This window comes from Natrix helvetica, assembly GCF_964273705.1.
Source record: "Natrix helvetica genome assembly, chromosome: 7".
NCBI classification, from domain to species: Eukaryota; Metazoa; Chordata; class Lepidosauria; order Squamata; family Natricidae; genus Natrix; species Natrix helvetica.
The window spans coordinates 33126769-33147216 of NC_138558.1; the positions used below are offsets into that span (position 1 = coordinate 33126769).

A 20448-nucleotide genomic window follows, 5' to 3' on the forward strand; every position below is an offset into this window, starting at 1 on the left:
ATCCAGTAAAATAAGGTTGTAAACAAATTGATTCTTGCTTCTTTTCTCTGGTTTAAGCGATTTACTGGTTTAAAATGATCCGGTAGAGTTCATTAAATAATCCATTAAATGTATCACTAAAATTATAATTGATAAAAATGAATGACAACATAAGTTTGGTGTAAGAATGAATGTATGGGCACAAACTAGCATTCAAATGGCTGTATAATTCTGAAATCTTTTATACAGTTATCTGCAAATATAAAAGTTAGGCTACATTTCTAACTGTAACAACGCCAAAAATATAGATGGATTATGATATTATGATGCAAGTGTCACCATTTATACTCCGGTTTAAATGTTGGTACAGCTTTTATTTTTTGCTATCACCACATATTTCATTACTTACCTTCCTGCAGACATTTATATGTACAGGAAATCATGTAATACCAAATTAAAGCTAGCCACATATAGATCACAGTCTGTTTCATTAATATCACAACCTCATTAGGTTGAATGCAAACTTAATATTATTAACCATAAATCTATTATGAATAGAGAGATAAGTTAATTTCAGTCACATGTAACTTAGCAATAACAATTAAAGTTGAATAAAGTGATGGATCTAAAATTCCATTAACTTACACAGATACACACTGTAGGAAGTTATCACCAAGCCCTATCCCAGAAAAATGAAATATCCTAGGAAATATTGAAAAGGCAGAATATTATATTTCCCTGGATGTGAAAAGGAAGAAACATGTTTTAAATTGAGAATAGCTCCCTGTAGCTTCCTGCCTCCACCCACTTTGTCAATGGGCCATTAAGAAGGCCAAGCCAGGCCCTTTACATAATAAAGAGTTCTCCCCATCAGCTCCAGGGGGATGGGAATGAAGGCATGATAATATAAGCCTTTACTCAACTGACCACATGGCATCTGAGAACTCTGAGAATTCAACCAAACCTGGACTCAGCCTAGAGAGTTGCCCCTGCATGGGCCCATGTTAGTCTGACAACCAATCAGAATACATTTCTTACACAGGAACAGGAAACAGAGAGGTGGGACTGAACAGGTTATAAAAAGCCTAGCAAGTCCCTCCATCGGCCCTTCTCTTCTTCTCCACCAACATCAAAGCATGTGATCACCTTTTCTGTTCAGGACTCAAGCCATGTGGTCCTGTCCACTATTAAAACCATCTTTCCAAGCAGCGTCCATGTCTCCAGTGTCTTTTTCCCCACTTGGAGCCGAATCCAGAAGGACATTTCTTCCAACAACACTAAGTATGAACTACATCTGGATCTAAGTTATTGCTTCAATTGTAGTAAAATCTTCATTTCTATTTATTGGATCAAATAGTAAAAGCTTTCATTTTTCATTATCCAGCTTAAGCTAAACTTTTAAATTTCATTAGAATATTTGCATGGCATTTGGTCAATTTTATCCTATTAATTAGAAAGTAATTATACAGTTTCAACCACATAGTTTGCTGTTATATAGAAAACATTAAGAAGGTGCTATTGCTGAGTTTTTGCATTTTTAGTGCCGTTTTTTCAGGACGGTTGTCCTATACATTCCTTTTTTAGAACTAGATTTATAATAAGAGGCAGTTGGTAAATTCCATTTTTTCACATGCAGAAACTATTATATATAGAATCTGTCTACTAAGTGTGATTAATTGATCTATTTTAAATAATTCCAGGGCTGTTTCAAATTATCTTGGAGTATGAGCTCTGCCCAGAAAAAATGCTGAACTGGAATTCAGCTGTTTCCCAGTTGAATTATATGCACACATTCCAATCTTAATGTCTTATATTGGCATCATTAAAGAGTTCTGCAACTAGGGGAGATTTGCAAACCAAACATATACAATTCTCTTTTCAGCCTATGGATGGTATATATTTTCCTCAATCTTAATTGTTTTACAGAGGACTGGGAGTTTTGAGAAATTATGAAGTGTTTAGCTATTCCTAACATTGCACTCTTTTTGTCACAGAGCTCTGGCATTGTTGCTGGATATGTTAGATCCATTCTCCAGCTTGGGAGAACTCCATTCTGTAATGGAGAACACGCTATGTGTGCGTGCGCTGTTCAATGTAAATTGTTCTTCGTGCATGCGCAGAACAATTTATAGTGAACTGTGTACACGTAGTCATTAAAAATTAATATGGCAGCGGCTCAGTGGTTTGGGGGTGTGGCAGACCAGGGTCATTGCCAATTCTGCAACCCAGGCCTGAATTCTACTATCAGTTCGGCCGACCCAGGCTGAAATGGGAGCAACCCACCTCTGAGCCCACTAAAACTGAGACTTTTGTTTTTACTTTCAAATCCTCCTCAAGGTTCTGGCCTGTCTCTAGTTTTTCATACTCCTTCCTGAGATCACTGTCTCTTGGCTTTGTTACATTTATCACCACCACGGTCTTCTGGTTCTTGTCTACTGCCATGATGTCTGGTTGATTGGCTAGAATCTGCCTGCCTGTCAGAATCTGGAAGTCTCACAAGATTTTAGCATTGTTATTCTCCACAGCCCTCTGAAGAATCTCCCATCTGGGCTTGGAAGGATCTAGCCCAGATGCTGCGCAGATGTTCCTGTATACAATGTCAGCTACTTGATTGTGCCACTCAGAGTATGGTGAACAGGTAGTCCTCGACTTACAACTACAATTGAGCCCAAAATTTCCATTGCTAAGTGAGACATTTGTTAAATGAATTTTGCTCCATTTTACGACCTTTCTTCTGCAGTTGTTAAGTGAAAAATTGCTGTTAATAAGTTAATAACCCAGTAGCTAAGTGAATCTAGCTTCCTCATTGGCTTTGCTTATTAGAAGGTCGCAAAAGGTGATCTCATGACCCCAGGATACTGCCACTGTCATAAATATGAAACAGTCGCCAAGCATCTGAATTTTGATCACATGATATTGGGATGCTGCAAAGGTCATAATTTTAAAAACAGTAATAAGTCACATTTTTAGTGTTGTTGTAACTGAATGGTCACTAAATGAACTGTTATAAGTCAAGGACTGTCTGAATCGTTTTCCCTACCATTGGACAGTGTTGGAGTGTTTCTGAGGGTGCTGTGCAAAGTCTGTAATTTGGATCCTATCTAGTGTGATAGTCCCCTATTTCTTAAAATCTGATGTTTTGTGCCTGTTTTTATGCTGTTTGATCATTGCCTCCGTGCTGTTTTTTAAGTCATTTGCAACCACTGGTATAGTTTCCTAATGTCCGTCACCTCATCTCCGTTAATGGTAAATGCCATGCAAGCTCTTGTCTTACTATAGCATTTCCTCTGCTTAATCTTCCTCCTATGTCTGATGTTACCTCAGACATTCTCTCAGCAGCTCATCTTTGGGTGCTTTGATACTCACGAAACCCCACCTGCATGCCCTGTTTTCAGTTTATGTACTGAATTCCCCCCCCCCCCACACACACACTTTTTAACCGCCTCATAGAAGGCCTCTGGGGAATGAATGTTGCACTTGGGATGGAAACCTTCCTACATTGTGAAAAACTTCTGACTCTTCACATTGACAGTTTCCAAACCCCAACTAATTTTAAATGAAACTGTTAATAAATTTAGCAACATATGGAGTAAAGTAAGTAAGTAAGTAAACTTTTATTTATAAACCGCACCCTTTCCTAAACAGGACTTGGGGCGGTGTACAGACATATTAAAAACCATATAGATATAAAATATAAATGTGCATAAATATATAAACATATAAACATATAAACGGAGGAGGTAGAATGTGCTGTACCAAATTTAAATTAAAATACAAATATAATTAAAATTTCCCTTAAAAATTATACAGTAAGATGTTTGCCAGGAGGTTAAAGATGGGACTATACATCAGTCAAGCCAGCTAATTGGAACAGGTGGGTCTTAAGCTTCTGTCGGAAGGAGCGGAGGCAGGTGCTTTATTTTAAATTCCAGAATTGAAAATGGCACAATATAAGCACATATATCTTGCCTTGTTGCATCCTTTTGCTCCCTGTAGCCTTCTGATATAAGCTTAAATAGATTTCTTGAACATACAGTAAGTAAGTCTTAAAGTCAATGGCACAATGCAAGCAAAGAAGAGACAATTATAAAACAGTGGCAGAGGAAGCATCTAGATGAAGTGCTAATGGTCAGGAGATTGAGCTATTAGCAGCAATTAAGGAAAGTGCTGGACACAATGATTTACAGTACTTAAATGAGTTTCTAGCACTTAATAAGTTTTGAGAAGTGTAAGTAAGAAGAAATCCAAACAACGCATTCTTGTAATCAGGTAAAGGTCAGCTACAGTTGAACTCCATCTAACAGACTTAATCTCTTAAGAAGCAGGACAAGAATCTAATAATGTTTGGATGTTCCAAGATAACAGTGGAAAAGCTAGGAAAGAAACTCAAAGGCGAAAGAACTAGAACAAGAAAATATGGAAGCAGGCTTTTGTTTTCTAAAACACAAAATGGCCACAAGTAAATTCAATGCTATAAGTAACATAATAAAGGAAAGGAAAGTAAAATGATAAGAAAAGCAGAGCATGTAATAAAATAGAAGAAATCAGATATACCATAACATTTTCATTACAGTATCAAGCTATAATCAAATAGTTAACAAAAATTCAGATTTACTGCCAGGAATTGAAAGCTATACTATATAAAATATAAAAATAAGTATAAAAATATTTTCCCCACCAATAATTGTTTAAGCATTTACACATTCACTGCTAACCAAATATAACTTTTCAGGTAGAAACATAAATACAAAATTCATAGTTATGTAGAAGCATGTATACAAATATAAGATTAAAATAGAGCAAATGTGACTGCCAAACTTAGCTGAGCAAATCTGACTTCCAATGTATAGATCCTATTTATAGGAAGAAACTTGAATACTGAACATTGATCAGTGACAGTAACATCAACAAGTATCAGTTAATTAGGATATTAAGATTTAATAGTCCCAGCTGCTTTTTACCAAAAACAGGACCTGATCTTATTTTCTTTTGGCCTTATTTTTTGGAGATGTCTCACCTGGTTACATTACGACAGGGATCCTACCTTAGCAACCCATGGCTCTGGAGCAGTATGTGGCTCTTTCATCCCTCTGCTGCGGCTCCTTGTCACTCAACATATGTGTCACAACTGCCAATGTGTGACACTCGCCAGTGTTGGAAGTTATCACCCAGCCCTCTTCCAGAAAAATGAAATATCCTAGGAAATATTGAAAAGGCAGAATATTATATTTTACTGGATGTGAAAAAGGGAGAAACACATTTTAAACACAAAGTAAATTCCTGCAGCTTCTGGCCCATCCCCACTTTGTCAATGGGCCATTAAGAAGGCCAAGCTAGTCTACTTTACATAATCAAGAGTTCTCCTCTTCAGCTCCAGAGTGATGGGATTAAGGCAGGATAATATTACCTTTTACTCAACTGACCACATGGCATCTGAGAACTCAACCAAACCTGGATTCAAAACTCAGCCTTAGAGGGTTGCCCTTGCCCAGGCCCATGGGAGTCTGGCAACCAATCAGAATACATTTCTTACACAGGAACAGGAAACAGATAGGTGGGGCAGAACAGATTATAAAAAGCCCTGCAAGCCCTTCTTCACCCCTTTTTCTCTTCCCTTCTCTTCTTCTCCACCAACATTGAAGCATGTGATCACCTTTTCTGTTCAGGGCTCAAGCCATGAGGTCCTGTCCACCATTAAAACCATCTTTCCAAGCAGCCTCCATGTCTCCGGTGTCTTTTTCCCCACTTGGAGCCGAACCCAGAAGGACATTTCTTCCAACACTGGCATGTGATTTATTGAGCTTTTCAAGCCCCAGTAGGGCAACCATGGATAAATCCAAGAAAAGAAAAGTTTCTGAAGAAAGCAGAACATTTCATTCAACTACCTATGCTAGTTTTGTGGCTGCTCAGGAAATAGGCAGGCATGGGAAAGGTTTTGTAGCTCCCGTGTTTTCTTTTCTGTGAGAAACGGGTCCAAAAGTCTCTTTGAATACTTAAGGTTGCTGACTCTTGTATTAGGACTGCTGCAGCCAGGCCTCCCATGGGCTGACAACTGCCACACCATTGCCTGACTTCTTCTGCAGCTGCTCATGGCTATTTTCAGCCAGATGCCATGTATGTCATGTGGCATGTTGTACAAGTGCATGCATGGGCAGCAACACTGGAGTGATGTATTATGTGGCCTGCTGTGGCATGTGGCTGGACCGGTGTGATGTGGCACATGGTGTCCTGCCACAAACGGTGGCACTGTTGTGACATGCAATGCAGAAGAAATCAGGCAACAGCTTGACATGTGTTGGGGTGTGGGAGGTTTGGTTGCAGTGGTCCTAAAGTAAGCAGGTATGGGGCTTGTGGGGTAGCTCCACCCCCCCAACCTTATCCTAGATTGAGTTTTACGTATGCACCTCACCCCATTTAATACAACCAGATGGTGGGAAAATAACCTAAGGCTTGCTGCTGCTTACTTAAAATGGTAACTGTATAGCTGTATAGTATATAGCTATCCTTTTATCTACTTTTACAAATAAAAAAAATTGTTTGGCATGGTAAAGTGAACAGACAGTTTGGATTTTCCATTGGATACGGAAAATGGAAGGGAAAAGAGTAGGCTTATCTCCAGTAATATTAATAATACCAAATTTTGAGAGAGAAATCTTCATCTGAACAAAATGAAAAGATAATCTTATAATCTAGTATTGAATAAAAATTAACCAAAATTACTAATTACTATCAAATTTAAAGTATTGACCACAATATAAATAAAAGGGTGATATGAACAATTAATATTATTATAATTGTTAGTACAACTGTTATTACATTATTACAGAGATTAAAACCAAAAGGAAGGCAATGTAGAGTGGAGAACTACAAAGGCTAAACATGTATGCCGATACAGAAGGCTACATAACTATTTTTTATATTGTTATGTTTGTCTTCTTTTCTCTTTTTTTTGTTGCGTTTTTTCCCCTGTTTTTAAAGGTAAACTTTTTAAATAAAAACTATTTTTTTAAGAAGAAAATATAATCTAAAAGATAATGTAAATCTATAAAAGATTTACATTATTTATCTTGGTGATCACCCTTATCAATCATTATCATAAGCATACTATGTTAATATGAGAGTGGCAGTTAGTCATAATAATCATTTGTAAAGATTAAAGAAAATTATAAGTAATTCTGCATTCATTTATTGTAAACTCAAAATAAAAAAGCTTCGAAATTTGGTTTGGTGTTCAACTGTCGTGTTCAAAATGTGATATATAGAGACCTCTAGGGACTGAAAATGAAAACTGCAATGCAGAGTATACAGACTATAAACATAATAATATCACACTTGGGCTCTTGGAAAAAGCAATCCGGAAAAGCAAACATTCAATCTCTTCTTAAATTAAAATATTTTTCTCTGTCACATATTTGCAAGATTTGTTTCTAAATGTGGTTAGTATAGGCTTAGGTTAATTAAGTCAAGGATATCATTTGTTTTAATTAAAACATACATAATTAAAAGTTTTAAAAATTAAATAAACTAACACAAACTAATACAAATTTTAAAAAAAACAAGAAAAAAAGACAAAAGTACAGAAAGAAAATAAAAAGAAATAAGAAAAACTTCGGATTTCCTTGGCCGCAAATATAAATTAGAAGCAAATACAATCAATTGCTTAAGTCATTTGAGCAAATATAAATGTAATTGCAAAGCTTTCTTACTCTATGATTACAAGAAAGTTTATTTCATTTGATTATCTATTTTTTTCCTAACAATCGAAAGCACAAGTCATAAGTACATTTTTACTGTTTCATGAAGTCTATAATAGGTTTCTAGTCAGCCACAAATTTAGATTTTATTTTTTATCTAGTCAAGGAAGCCAATTTAGCCAAGTTCTATTATCTTCCTTAATTGTCAAAACTTTCAACTTTTAAAAATATGATATTGTTGTATTTATTTGTATTTATTTGTTTGGGGTGGGGACTTTTTTACATGTCCACCATACATGTAAAAAATGTTTTTTACATTTCCAGGAAATATTCAAAGCACCATAATGCATTCTGGACAACTTCTCTAATTACAAATACCAATGATGCATCGTTTTATAAAAAATTAAGCTTTAAGGCTAAAACATAATGTAAATTTTAGTCCTTTCAGTCATGGTGTATATTTTCTCATTTATCTATTTAGATACTATGGCCAATGTTATCATACATTCTTTCACTTGTTCTTCTCTCTTATCATTAATCATTTGTACATAATTCTTCTTCAAATTCAGTCTTATTCAAAACCATTAAGATACTTTATCTTTGCTAATTGTACATGAATAAACATTGACAACTATATCTCATTGTCAAATATTCTCTGACTTTATTTTATGATCTCCCTGAGAAAATTCTAGTACTTCATGTAAAAATAACTATGTACATTTTGCATTACTTTCTCTAAAATGCTTCTTGTGCTGAGAAGTACAAATGTATTTTCAAACACAACTTAAATTTGTATTTCTTTCACATTCATAAAGTTGATATAATGGGTTTTGAAGTCTACGATAACTTTAGCTTTATCGTACCATAATTATCCATGCCATCAAAATCTTAGATTATGTCCTTCCCATTTTATTTCTTAACAAAATCGATTCTTTCATCCATTCTAAACATCAGACAGCAAAGTAAATTTCAAATATGGTAGGCCCACAACTCTTTTTTACTTTGCATCTTGCAGTAACTTATATTTAATTTTGCTTTTTTTCCTCCTGCCTTACAAATTTAGACATATTTTTCTGCTACTGTTTAAACAATAAAATAGTTGTCCAAATAAGTATGATTAGATACAGAAGCATCATTCTTGGCAAAATATTCCTTTTATCACAGAAAATCTCTCCAACAATAACAACTGTACTCGATCCCATCTTGGCATATCATGTTTAATTTCATTCCATTTCTTAACATAGTTATACTCAAATCACATATAATTCATTTCTTAATAATATCCAAATATTTTACCTTCTTCTCAATCTTACATTTCAAATTATTCTCAAATTGGTACCTTTATTTGAATTATTAAAATACTTTTATTACTTTTTTTGTCTCACTTAGACTCCATCTGAAAGAATTAGAATAGAATTCTATACTATTCCAGACTCATATATTATGGTCCAAAAAGTCATTTAATAAAATTTATTTTCAAATTTTAGCATCCAAACTCTTACATTCCAAATCATATATATTTTTGAAACAGATCTGTCCACCTGAAAATTTATTCTTGACCAGCCATTCTTCTGTGTTCATGTGTTAATCAACCCTAAAGCCTAAATCAAATAAAAGATGACTTGTAATAATTTACCTTGTATAATATTAATATTTTCCTCAGAGGTTGTATCTAGTTTGGAAGAGACCACTTCATTCAATCCCCCATCATACATTAACTTTCTTAGGAAAAAATGTTCTCATCATGTGTTGTTTATATATTATCATATGTTGTTTAGTGAAGCTTCTCCTCCGGCAATCTAGTATTGCTAACTAGGGCATACAAAACCTTTGCCAGACCAATTCTTGAATACAGCACATCTGTCTGGAATTCACACTGTATATCGGACATTAACACGATTGAGTGGGTCCAGAGGTATTTCACAATAAGAGTACTCTACACCTCTGCTCACAATATAATCCCTTATGCCACTAGGCTTGAAATTTGGGTTTGGACAATCTGGAATTGTGCTGCCTGTGGTCAGAACTAAGCATAGTACACAAAATTGTCTGCTACAACATCCTAACTGTATCCATACTTATTCCAAAGGTTTAGAAAAGCCCATACGTTTAGTGCCTAATCCAGTCTAGTTTTTCTTCAATTCCTGTAGCATCTATTCCAATTTTTGTGTAGTATACTCCGTAAGCCTCGTTTTCATTTCCTCCAATTCTCCTTTAAGTCATGAATATCATTTGTATTTACCAGCAGAAACCTAATAATTATACAACACATGCTCTTGCTTAGGTGAAATGATTTGCACAAACTTGCAACAGATTAGCAGAAATGTGATAATGATGCAGGTGTTTTTGTCACAAGTCCTAATGTATGCAGCACATTTTTGAATTCCCAGGAGTAGTTTCTGTTTTTACAGCAAGCCAGGGTTTCCATTTCAGTGGAAGTCAAATGCTTGGAAGACAATAGAGCCTGTTTAACAGTGCGTGTGATAACACTATGAATTGTCAGTGAAATAAAAAAAAAAGTAGAACATTCTTTGCAGTGAACAGATTTATGCAAAGTCTTGTATAAAGTCTTATTTCACTTCCTCCCTAGTTACCATTTTCAGTTTATCTAATTTGGGAGGAAATCTTTTCATATTCAAATGCAATACATTATTTTAATGCTATCATGAGTGTACATCAGTTATTACATTTTACTGTACCTCAATACCTCAATAATGCATTATAAAGGAGAAGAAATGCAAGAATTCATGAATTAGTAGATGGTTCCATTGTCATGAAAACTTGAAACTATTAACTTTTCTCCTTTGATATTGGTGATATATCCAGCAAACTATGTCAACAAGGGTGCAATGATATAATCATGCACATGCTACAAGTTTAAGATCGAATCAAGTTGTCTGACCTAAGTATGGGTGATGGCTTTCATGTGATTATATTATTACACACAGTAGAGGGATTCAACCGGTGTAACAACTGGTTTGCTGAGTGCGTGCTTCGCTCCATGCGCGTACAGTTCTTTCCAAAATGGCTCTAAAACTTACCTTCTACTGCAGGTCTGGTAAGTAAAACAGATGAGGCATGGTAATCTGCTCTGCCACATCTATCAGCTGGGCTTCAAACAGACTAGCGCAGGGGTGGCTGGGTGGGGCCAACTGATCACCAGTTCACGTGCACTGGCCCAAACCGGCTGAATTCCCCCCCTCCCCGGTTACACATATATCATAAGGGCCCTTCCTTTCCATATTTGTTCAAAATCAAAGTTGATTAGGGGACTGGAAAGTAAAACATATGAAGAACAGTTGCAGGAATTGGGTATGTCTTGTTTAATGAAAAGAAGGACTAGGGGAGACATGATAGCAGTGTTCCAATATATAAGGGGTTGCCACAAAGAAGAGGGAGTCAAACTATTCTCCAAGGCACCTGAGGACAGAACAAGAAGCAATGGGTGGAAACTAATCAAGGAGAGAAGCAACTTAGAACTGAGGAGAAATTTTCTTACAGTTAGAACAATTAATCAGTGGAACAGCTTGCCTCCAGAAGTTGTGAATGCCCCAACACTGGAAGTCTTTAAGAAGATGCTGGATAGCCATTTGTCTGAAATGGTATAGGGTTTCCTACCTAGGCAGGGGGTTAGACTAGAAGATCTCCAAGGTCCCTTCCAAGTCTGCTATTGTATTGTATTGTATTGTTTCCATAGTGCTGGAAAATAAGATATGGAAGAATTTAAGAATTAACATCTTTTTTTAAAAAAAAATCCAACTGATACCATGCCAGGTTGTGCTGTGTTAGTTTTTTAAACTGGCTTAGGGACAGTAATGATTTTAAAGGGAAAAAAGAAAATAAATAGACTGACAATCAGGGTCAGACTTTTGTCTCTTAATCAGAAGTTCACTTTAGAACTCAGCCTTCCATACAACTGTTCTCTTCTCATCCAAGAAAGATTTGTATTTTTTGATTTAGCAATTCAATGCAGTTCAGTTCCACCATGCAATTTGCAAATACTAAAATCTGGTTCAAACACTGATTTTATTCTTCCTCTGGTGATAGCTAATATATTCCAGAGTGATCATAATTTATTATTACATGTTTGTGTTTTCTTCTAACAGATTTAGGATATAAAAAGCAAAAATAACAACACTATCAGGAAAAGAGAATGAACACAGAACTGCCTCATATACTGTATTAGGACAAAGATAAGTAATTTTTGGTTCTATTTCATTGGTGCAAATACTTAATGTTGTACATTTTGATCCACTGATTTGATCTATGCTATATGTAAAATTGATGAATTAAGTTGTCTAATATTTTATAATAATTTTCATTTTGTAATAAAAATAAATTGCCAAGTACAATTTGAAAACAAAACAAAACAACAGAATTATAATTACAGACAAGTATAAAAAGTAAATAACACTAATTCATGATGTTATATGTGTCTTCTATATGTTAGTATATCATTCAAATATATTATTGTTAAGTCCAGATTAAATGGAAAAACATGATGAATAAATTTTATTTCTACTACCAATGACATAGAACTACTCAAATTCCGATTATCAATTCTATCAGTAATATATAAAACCTGTCCAATTATTTTCATAAATAATACTTGTGAGTATATCATCCTGAGTATTGTTGTTGTTGTAGTAGCTGTTGTTATCTTTTTTGTGTTACAATAACTCAAATTAGTCAAATTTAAAAACCAAGTCTAAAATAAGACATTTAATATCAAACCAAAATTTAATATTATTAAAATAAAAATCAGTCTACATTATGCACATCAACTTTGATTTGCAATAAACAGGATTTTTCCCCCAAAGAGAAAAAATAACGTTGTTCATTGTTCTCTATCATAATCACTGCAATAGTTGTTTACTTATCTGCTTAATGCTTTATAATGAAAATAAAATTCCAAGTTTCAATGAAATTTAAGTTCCAACTAAGGTGTCAATAATCTAGAACATCTGAATGAGTGTTTCCCATTGCATTTTCTAAGTAATGGAACTGGCAACTTGATTTCCATAAGTAAATAAATGGTGGACTAGGGAAATTGAACTGTGACATGAGTGGCATATAAATGTAATAAATACTAATAAATAAAAGAGCAAATGCATATCCTAGACTTCCCAGAATGATCTCATGGAATATTAATACCTTTACCAATTACTTGTTTTATAAATATTCAGGTAGAAATTTAAAAAGATAGTACTGTTGAGCATCAGTTTCAAGAACATATGAAATAGCCACAGCACATGGTAACAGGTCTTAATTAACACACTCACATCTGTGCCAAGCTTACAGGCAAGCAGTCTATGCAGTTATGGCCTTTATTTTGTCGCATTGTATTTTGTTTTCATAAACCCACCACAACAAAGGGAACTAAAAAGTTGTAGTGATAAAAGTATTTTTAATATCAAATTCATTATCTTAGAATTCAGGTTTTTCATTAACAACAACAAAAACATTCAACAGTACAGCGAAGAGCAAACTGTAAAACTTTTCAACTTTTACAAATAATACATTGCCATTTGTTCCCACTGATTTGGTGCTATAATGCAACATACCTCTCACAGTGTGATTGCTGCTTAAGAGGGCTGCAAGTTGGGGAGATCATAATGAAATGGCATTGTCAGAATCACATATAATTGACTATAGCTGTCCTCCTGAATATACTAAGGGTATTCAGTGAAGAGAGAGAAAATAAACTAGGGACAAATATTTCATACAAAATCATTCCTTATGTAACACCTCACACAAATTTTATGTTCATCCTATGATATGGTCTTGTGTAGTGACATAAATATTCCCAGTGCATCCAAAGTCTGCTGCCTACACAAAATGTTGGTAATGCTAGCTGCTGCAGTGATGCACAGCAGTCTATCCTCAGTATAAAATTTGGAAAGCAGATAATAACTTGGTTGGCAATCACTTTTGCTGATAAATATTGTACTCAGTTCAGCACCTGCTGGGATATGATTAGATAGCATATTGTTATCACATAAATAGTGCTATTTTCAAGCAGAATTTTATAGAACTTGTCATGTGCATGATACATTAATCGATAAAATTTCCTTTTCTTAGAGTGTACAATTCTTTGCATTAACACTCATAACTCTTTAAAATTGTTATTGTGTTACTGTGTTCTTCACAAAGCAACCTTGTACATGCAAACTTAGAAGTAAGCTTCATTGTGTATAATAAGAATCAAGCTGTTGTAAACATACGAAGAGTTGCAGTCTAACAATTATAATTTCAGTTCAAACAACGTTTAGTATTAAGGAATAATATATTTTATGTAGTACAGAGCTGAATAATTTTCTTAAACATGAGTGCTATATAAAAAATGTTATCTAACATTAGTTTTAAAAATTAATGTAGTTTAAGCATTATGTGTAGTTTTCAAGTAAAAATGCCTATGTTTTTGTAGTAGCTATTTTTGCATTTTCCAGAAAATTTATTTATCACCTTTGGCAAAGTTCCTACTAATGACTTGAGAAGTCTTTCAATCACCGGTGTGCTGAAATAGCTATAATGATGTCAAGCTTTATATGACCTTCACAATAACTGGATGACATTATAGTCATTAGCATGCCTTAATCAAGTCTCTCTAATACAACTTCTGTAGATTCTTTTCCTCCAACATCTGTATTAATTGGATAATAAAAACCACTACTTACTGCGCAGAGCAGTATGTTTTAACTATTTTCATGTACTGTAAGAGTTATTCTGCTTGCTGAAATTAAAAAGGCCAATATTAACCAATAATGTTCTAGTTTTGAATTTATGAACTGCACAGTGCATTTATATAGTCTGGATTCTACTAAGCTCATATGATCCTGGCTACAATAAAACTCTTGACATTATTGACACAGAAATAATTTCTCAAGTAGTTGAGAAGTATTCCAACTAACATTTAGTTGAATATACTTGAGCTAATATGCTTTATCCTCTTATAAAAAAAATCAGGTTCTGTTAATGTTATATCTGGCAGCAAAAGGCAACTTTTATTATTTTCCATCAACTGTGACTGATCCATTAAAATGTTAAGAGGCAAGTAAAAGCAAAGCAAAGCAAAGCAAGAAGGGAGGGAAGGAGGAAAAGAAAAGAAATCAAAAGCCATCCTTTTAAAAGGCCTGTATAAGATATGATATACAGAAACACAAACCAGTTTACAAGTTAAACTACATAGGAAATCTAGAAATTCTGTCATTTCCTAGATAATCTAAGGAAAACTGAGTTCCCCACTGAGATTAACTGAGATTAAAATGGCTAATTTTTCAGAAACAAATCTCTAGAGTTCTGGTTAGAATAAATAATGATTATGCTTGAAATGATCATGTAAGAATTTTAACAAGTACTCAAGTAGTATAGTACAAGTACTATTTTCATATGTAAGCAAATTAAGGCTCCAGTTCTCTTCTTTTTCCATGTAAATTACGCTTGTTTCTTTTATAAAGGTAGGGCAGCCTGTTTAGGGAAAAGATATAGAATCTCCTGCTATGAGATATGTTGGTAATCATATTTCAGCTAGCTTTTGATATTGTACTGCCAATAAAATCTTGATAGTCGCATGACTAATCTGAAGTGTTGTTTGCTATTTAAAAAATTCCCTCCTTCTACCAAGAATTTGATTTCTTCTTCTATATAACTATCATCAACTAAGTAAGTTTAAGTAGATTGCATTTTCCTAGATGACTGGTGATCATCATAGCTGTATGATTCTACTTTTTGTCGAATATTATGGAGACTTGAGATGAGACTCATTCTAATCAATCAATCAATCAATTTTTATTATGGTCAGAGACTAGCATTACAGATTAAAAAAAAACATTAAAATGATAACAGTAAAAAAAATAAAAATAGTCCAACTAATATATTACGATTGGTGGAGATTATAAGTGGTAGAGTCTGTCTAATTTTGCATGCAGCATAACAAAATTTGGCCACATTCAGAATTACTACTTTGCATAGTTGTATCTGATCTGTAAACAGTAGTTGCATGTAAAAAAGATCTGTGTTTCCCAGATATTTTATTAGGTAAGGTGTTATAAATTGAGTTCATGAGTCCTTATAGAAGATGAGTATAGTAGAATGCAAGCTGTAGCTGCTTGTTCATAGGGACACAGTCTCAGTTCATTTGGTATTTGTTTGTATTGGTCCTCTAAAACTGCTGTGGGAAGTGCATTATAACTCACCAAAGTTAATGTCCTTTGTAATTGGGAGATGATTATACAATATAAATATCTTGCTTCTTTAAAAGGGGAAGTTTGACTGCTCAAAAAGCAAAAAACAAAACCATCCCTTGAAAGAGCAGCCTGAGCTGGATTTCCAGATCTTTAGTACATTGTTTAAGTTCATTAAGTGTATCGTACACCATCATTAGAAACTCCTCTGGAGAAACTAGGATATTAGATTTTTTTATGAGATGGTCCTGAAGCATACTAATTCAAAATTGTCTTCAATAACGAAAGAAGTCAAACATGTAGAAAAAAAGAGTATCTTTAACCAATGTACAAAATGTAAATCCATACACCTGTTTCAATTTTGCCTAATCCCGCCTCCTTCCTTAATACTACATTTGGGAAGTAGGTATACCTGAATACCTTAACTTTACATTTTTGGGAAAAGCTGTACCTAAAATACAGCTGTTAGGGATTTAGATTGTACCCTTTCCAGAGAAGTAAAAGAGAAATGAGCCAGCGGTGTGCAGCAGCTGCCGAAAAAGCCAACACAGTTCTAGGCTGCATAAACAGAGGGATAGAATCAAGATCACGTGAATACCACTTTATAATGCCTTGGTAAGGCCACACTTGGAATACGGCATTCAGTTCTGGTCTGAACTAGTCAGTTCTGTCTAGTTTAATGAAAAGAAGGACTAGGGGAGACATGATAGCAGTGTTCCAATATATAAGGGGTTGCCACAAAGAAGAGGGAGTCAAACTATTTTCCAAGGGACCTGAGGGTAGAACAAAAAGCAATGGTGGAAAGTAATCAAGGAGAGAAGCAACTTAGAACTGAGGAGAAACTTCCTGACAGTTAGAACAATTAATCAGTGGAACAGCTTGCCTCCAGAAGTTGTGAATGCCCCAACACTGGAAGTCTTTAAGAAGATGTTGGATAACCATTTGTCTGAAACAGTATAGGGTTCTCTGCCTAGGCAAGGGGTTGGACTAGAAGACCACCAAGGTCCCTTCCGACTCTGCTATTGTATTGTAAATAAGATCCCAGCTGGGCACCAAAAAGTAGTTGTGCACAAGCCTCAGCCGAATATAACTTCAGTGGTCCTGTAATAAATATACTGTTCTCCTCTTGAAAAATAAAAAGATTTAAGTGCTACCACTGTTTTGGGGGCAGTTTAGATAATGTAGTTTTGATGAGCACTGTGTTTAGTAGAGCTATTGGAAACCATGACCAGGTATTTAAAGGATTTGACTTGCTGGCCATTTATCTTCCAGGTGTGCAATTTAGGACTTTTTGCAAAGATAATCATCTTAGTACTACTATAGTTATTTCAAAGGCCTCTTCAGGACAATAACTAGATGGAGCATTCAAGACTCTTCTAAGTTCTGACCCGGCCCTGAGTGGAGGACCTGGTAGACGCATGGAATAGTGCGACTACCGGGGCCCTAGACCGGGTGGCGCCTTTGCGGCATCTCCTGCGGCGACGAACCACCCTGGCCCCTTGGTTCACCAAGGAGCTAAGGGTGATGAAACGCCACAAGAGACACCTAGAGAGTCGTTGGAGATCCTCCCGTTCCGAATTTGACCGAGCACAGGCACGAGCCTATTTGAGGACGTACCTTGTGGCACTAAGAGCGGCCAAACATCAACATTGCGCCGCTCTTATTGCGTCCGCAGATAACCGCCCTGCCGCCCTGTTTCGGGTGACCCGCTCCCTCCTGTTTGAGAGACCGCGGGAAGCCCCTTTACAGGGCAGAGCAGAGGAGTTTGGGAAATATCTGCAGGACAAAGTCGCTCAAATCCGGATGGGATGGGCCCCTTTCAGTGGTCCAGTTGAGACGCCCGTGGTGAGTCTTGAGGGACCGCTTTGGGAGGAGTTTGACTCGGTTGCCATCGAGGATTTGGACAGGTTACGTGGACGTCTGCAACCTACCACATGTTTATTGGACCCGTGTCCCTCCTGGCTTGTACTGGCATCCTGGGAGGTTACGCGCGACTGGCTCCTGGACCTAGTGAACGCTTCGTTGGGTGAGGGGTTTCTGCCGGCCGCCTTGAAAGAGGCGGTTGTGAGACCCCTGCTCAAGAAGCCTTCCCTGGACCCAACGGATCTAGTCAATTATCGTCCAGTCTCCAACCTTCCTTTTTTAGCGAAGGTTGTAGAGAGTGTGGTGGCACAACAGTTCCCACGTCACCTGGAGAAGAATGATTATCTAGACCCGCGCCAGTCCGGCTTCCGACCCGGGCACAGCACGGAGACGGCCTTGGTCGCATTGGTGGATGATCTCTGGAGGGCCAGAGATAGGGGTTGTTCCTCTATCCTGGTCCTATTAGATCTCTCTGCTGCGTTCGATACCATCGACCATGGTATCCTGTTGCACCGGCTTGAGGGGCTGGGAGTCAGGGGCACCGTTTTACGGTGGTTTGGCTCCTACCTCTCTGGCCGGACGCAACGTGTGTTGGCAGGGGAGCAGAGATCGACCCGGAGCCCCCTCACATGTGGGGTGCCACAGGGGTCGGTGCTCTCGCCTCTCCTGTTCAACACATACATGAAACCGCTGGGCGAGATCATCCGCGGTTTTGGGATGGGATATCATCTGTATGCTGATGATACTCAGCTATACATTTCCACCCCGAACCACCCCAATGAGGCCGTTGAAATGATGTCCCGGTGTTTGGAGGCCGTACGGGTCTGGATGGATGGCAACCGACTAAAACTCAACCCTTCCAAGACGGAGTGGCTGTGGCTTCCGGCCTCCCGGTTCAACCAGTTGCTTCCATCTCTGGCCATTGGGGGCGTACAACTGGCCCCCATGGAACAGGTGCGCAATTTGGGCGTCCTCCTGGATGCCCGGCTGTCCATGGATGACCATGTAACAGCCGTGGCAAGGGGGGCGTTCCATCAGGTTCGCCTGATGCGCCAATTTCGCCCCTTATTGGACCGGGATGCCCTACGCGCAGTCACCCATGCGCTAGTGACGTCTCGCCTGGGCTACTGCAATGCTCTCTACATGGGGCTTCCCTTGAGATGCACTCGGAGACTGCAGTTGGTCCAGAACGCGGCCGCGCGGGTGATTATGGGGAGGACTAGATACTCCCCTGTAACACCTCTCCTGCGCGAGCTGCACTGGCTTCCTGTAGTCTACCGAGTGCGTTTCAAGGTTTTGATTATGATCTTTAAAGCGCTTCATGGCACAGGACCTAGTTACATGCAGGATCGCATCCTGCCCCATATATCCCTACGACCAATCCGCTCACACAGAGAGGGACTTCTCCGGGTGCCGTCCGCTAAACAGTGTCGGGGGGCGACACCCAGGAGCAGAGCCTTCTCTGTGATGGGCCCAGCCCTGTGGAATGACCTCCCCCGTGACATCAGGATCATTTCCGATCTCCGCTCCTTCCGTGTACAGCTGAAGACCCACCTCTTTCAATTATCTGGCCTGGCTCAACCGTAAATTTTTTCTTATTCCTCCTGACAGTCCTTTTAAATTTTTTAAATTTTAAATTTTAAATTGTGTTATTATAACTGGGGTATTTTAACAGTGATTTTTAACTGTCTGGATGTGATGTGGTTTGTTGCCTCCTCCGTGCATGTATGTCCTTGTATATGTGTGTGTTTGTGTGTCTGTACATATGTTTTGTCTTTTGTATGTTCTATTGTACGCCGCCCCGAGTCCTGTTCTGGAAAGGGAGTGGCTAATAAATTCAAATTTATTATTTATTTATTATTATTAAGTTCAATTTGCATTTGTGATAAAAGTACTATATCATCTGCATGCAACAAGGCTGCAATATGTGTATCAACTAATTTGATAGGATAATGCTCTAATTGCTTTAACTGGCCACAAGCAGATTTATATAGAGAATAAACAGCAGAGGGGCTGGAATGCATCATTGGCTCACTCCTCTATAGATTAGAATCTGATTAGCGCAGTGGTCTTGCAAGCTGTATTGAACTGTAATTCTTATAAAGATTGCACAGAAGTAATAATAGGTGAGGTATATGGTGGCTCAGTGGCTAATATGCTGAGCTTGTCGATCAGAAGGTTGGCAGTTCAGTACTTTAGTGCTGCACAATGGAGTGAGTTCCTGTTACTTGTCCCAGCTTCTGCCAAGCTAGCAGTTCGAAAGCATGTAAAAAATGCAAGTAGAAAAATACCCTTGGTGGGAAGGTAGCAGCATTCAGTGTGCTTTCTGCATTTAGTCATGCTGGCCAAATGACCATGGAGATGTCTTTGGACATCACTGGCTCTTCAGTTTAGAAATGGAGATGAACACTGCCCCTAGAGCTGGAAATGATTAGTATGCATGTGCGAGAGAACCTTTACCTTGACCTTTAATAATAGGTGTCTGTCAATGGTTGTATTCAGAAGCTTAGACAAGAGCCTTTCTCTGGGAACTAGATCAAATATAGACCTGAAATTTATAAATGCAGTATATACTGATGACCCTGGCTTGGAAGTGTTTTTGGGCCAAACTTTGAAGAATAAAGGCAGGTTCAGAAATAGAATGTCCATACTTGAAACCCACTTGCTCCCCTGCCAGTATATGCTCTCAAGTCAATTCAATAGACTAATTTATTGTATAAATATCTAGC

The 20448-nt window shown here is 37.1% G+C and overlaps 1 long non-coding RNA gene across 1 annotated transcript in view; it reads left to right on the plus strand.

Moving 5' to 3' along the window:
* Nucleotides 1–1100: 1100 nt before the first annotated feature.
* The window catches only part of LOC309395508, a 40031-nt gene continuing 20683 nt past the window's right edge, over nt 1101–20448 (plus strand). Inside the window, exons 1-2 of the long non-coding RNA XR_014175919.1 lie at nt 1101–1260; nt 2505–2617. This is a non-coding gene — a long non-coding RNA (uncharacterized lncRNA). The remainder of the gene's footprint in view (nt 1261–2504; nt 2618–20448) is intronic.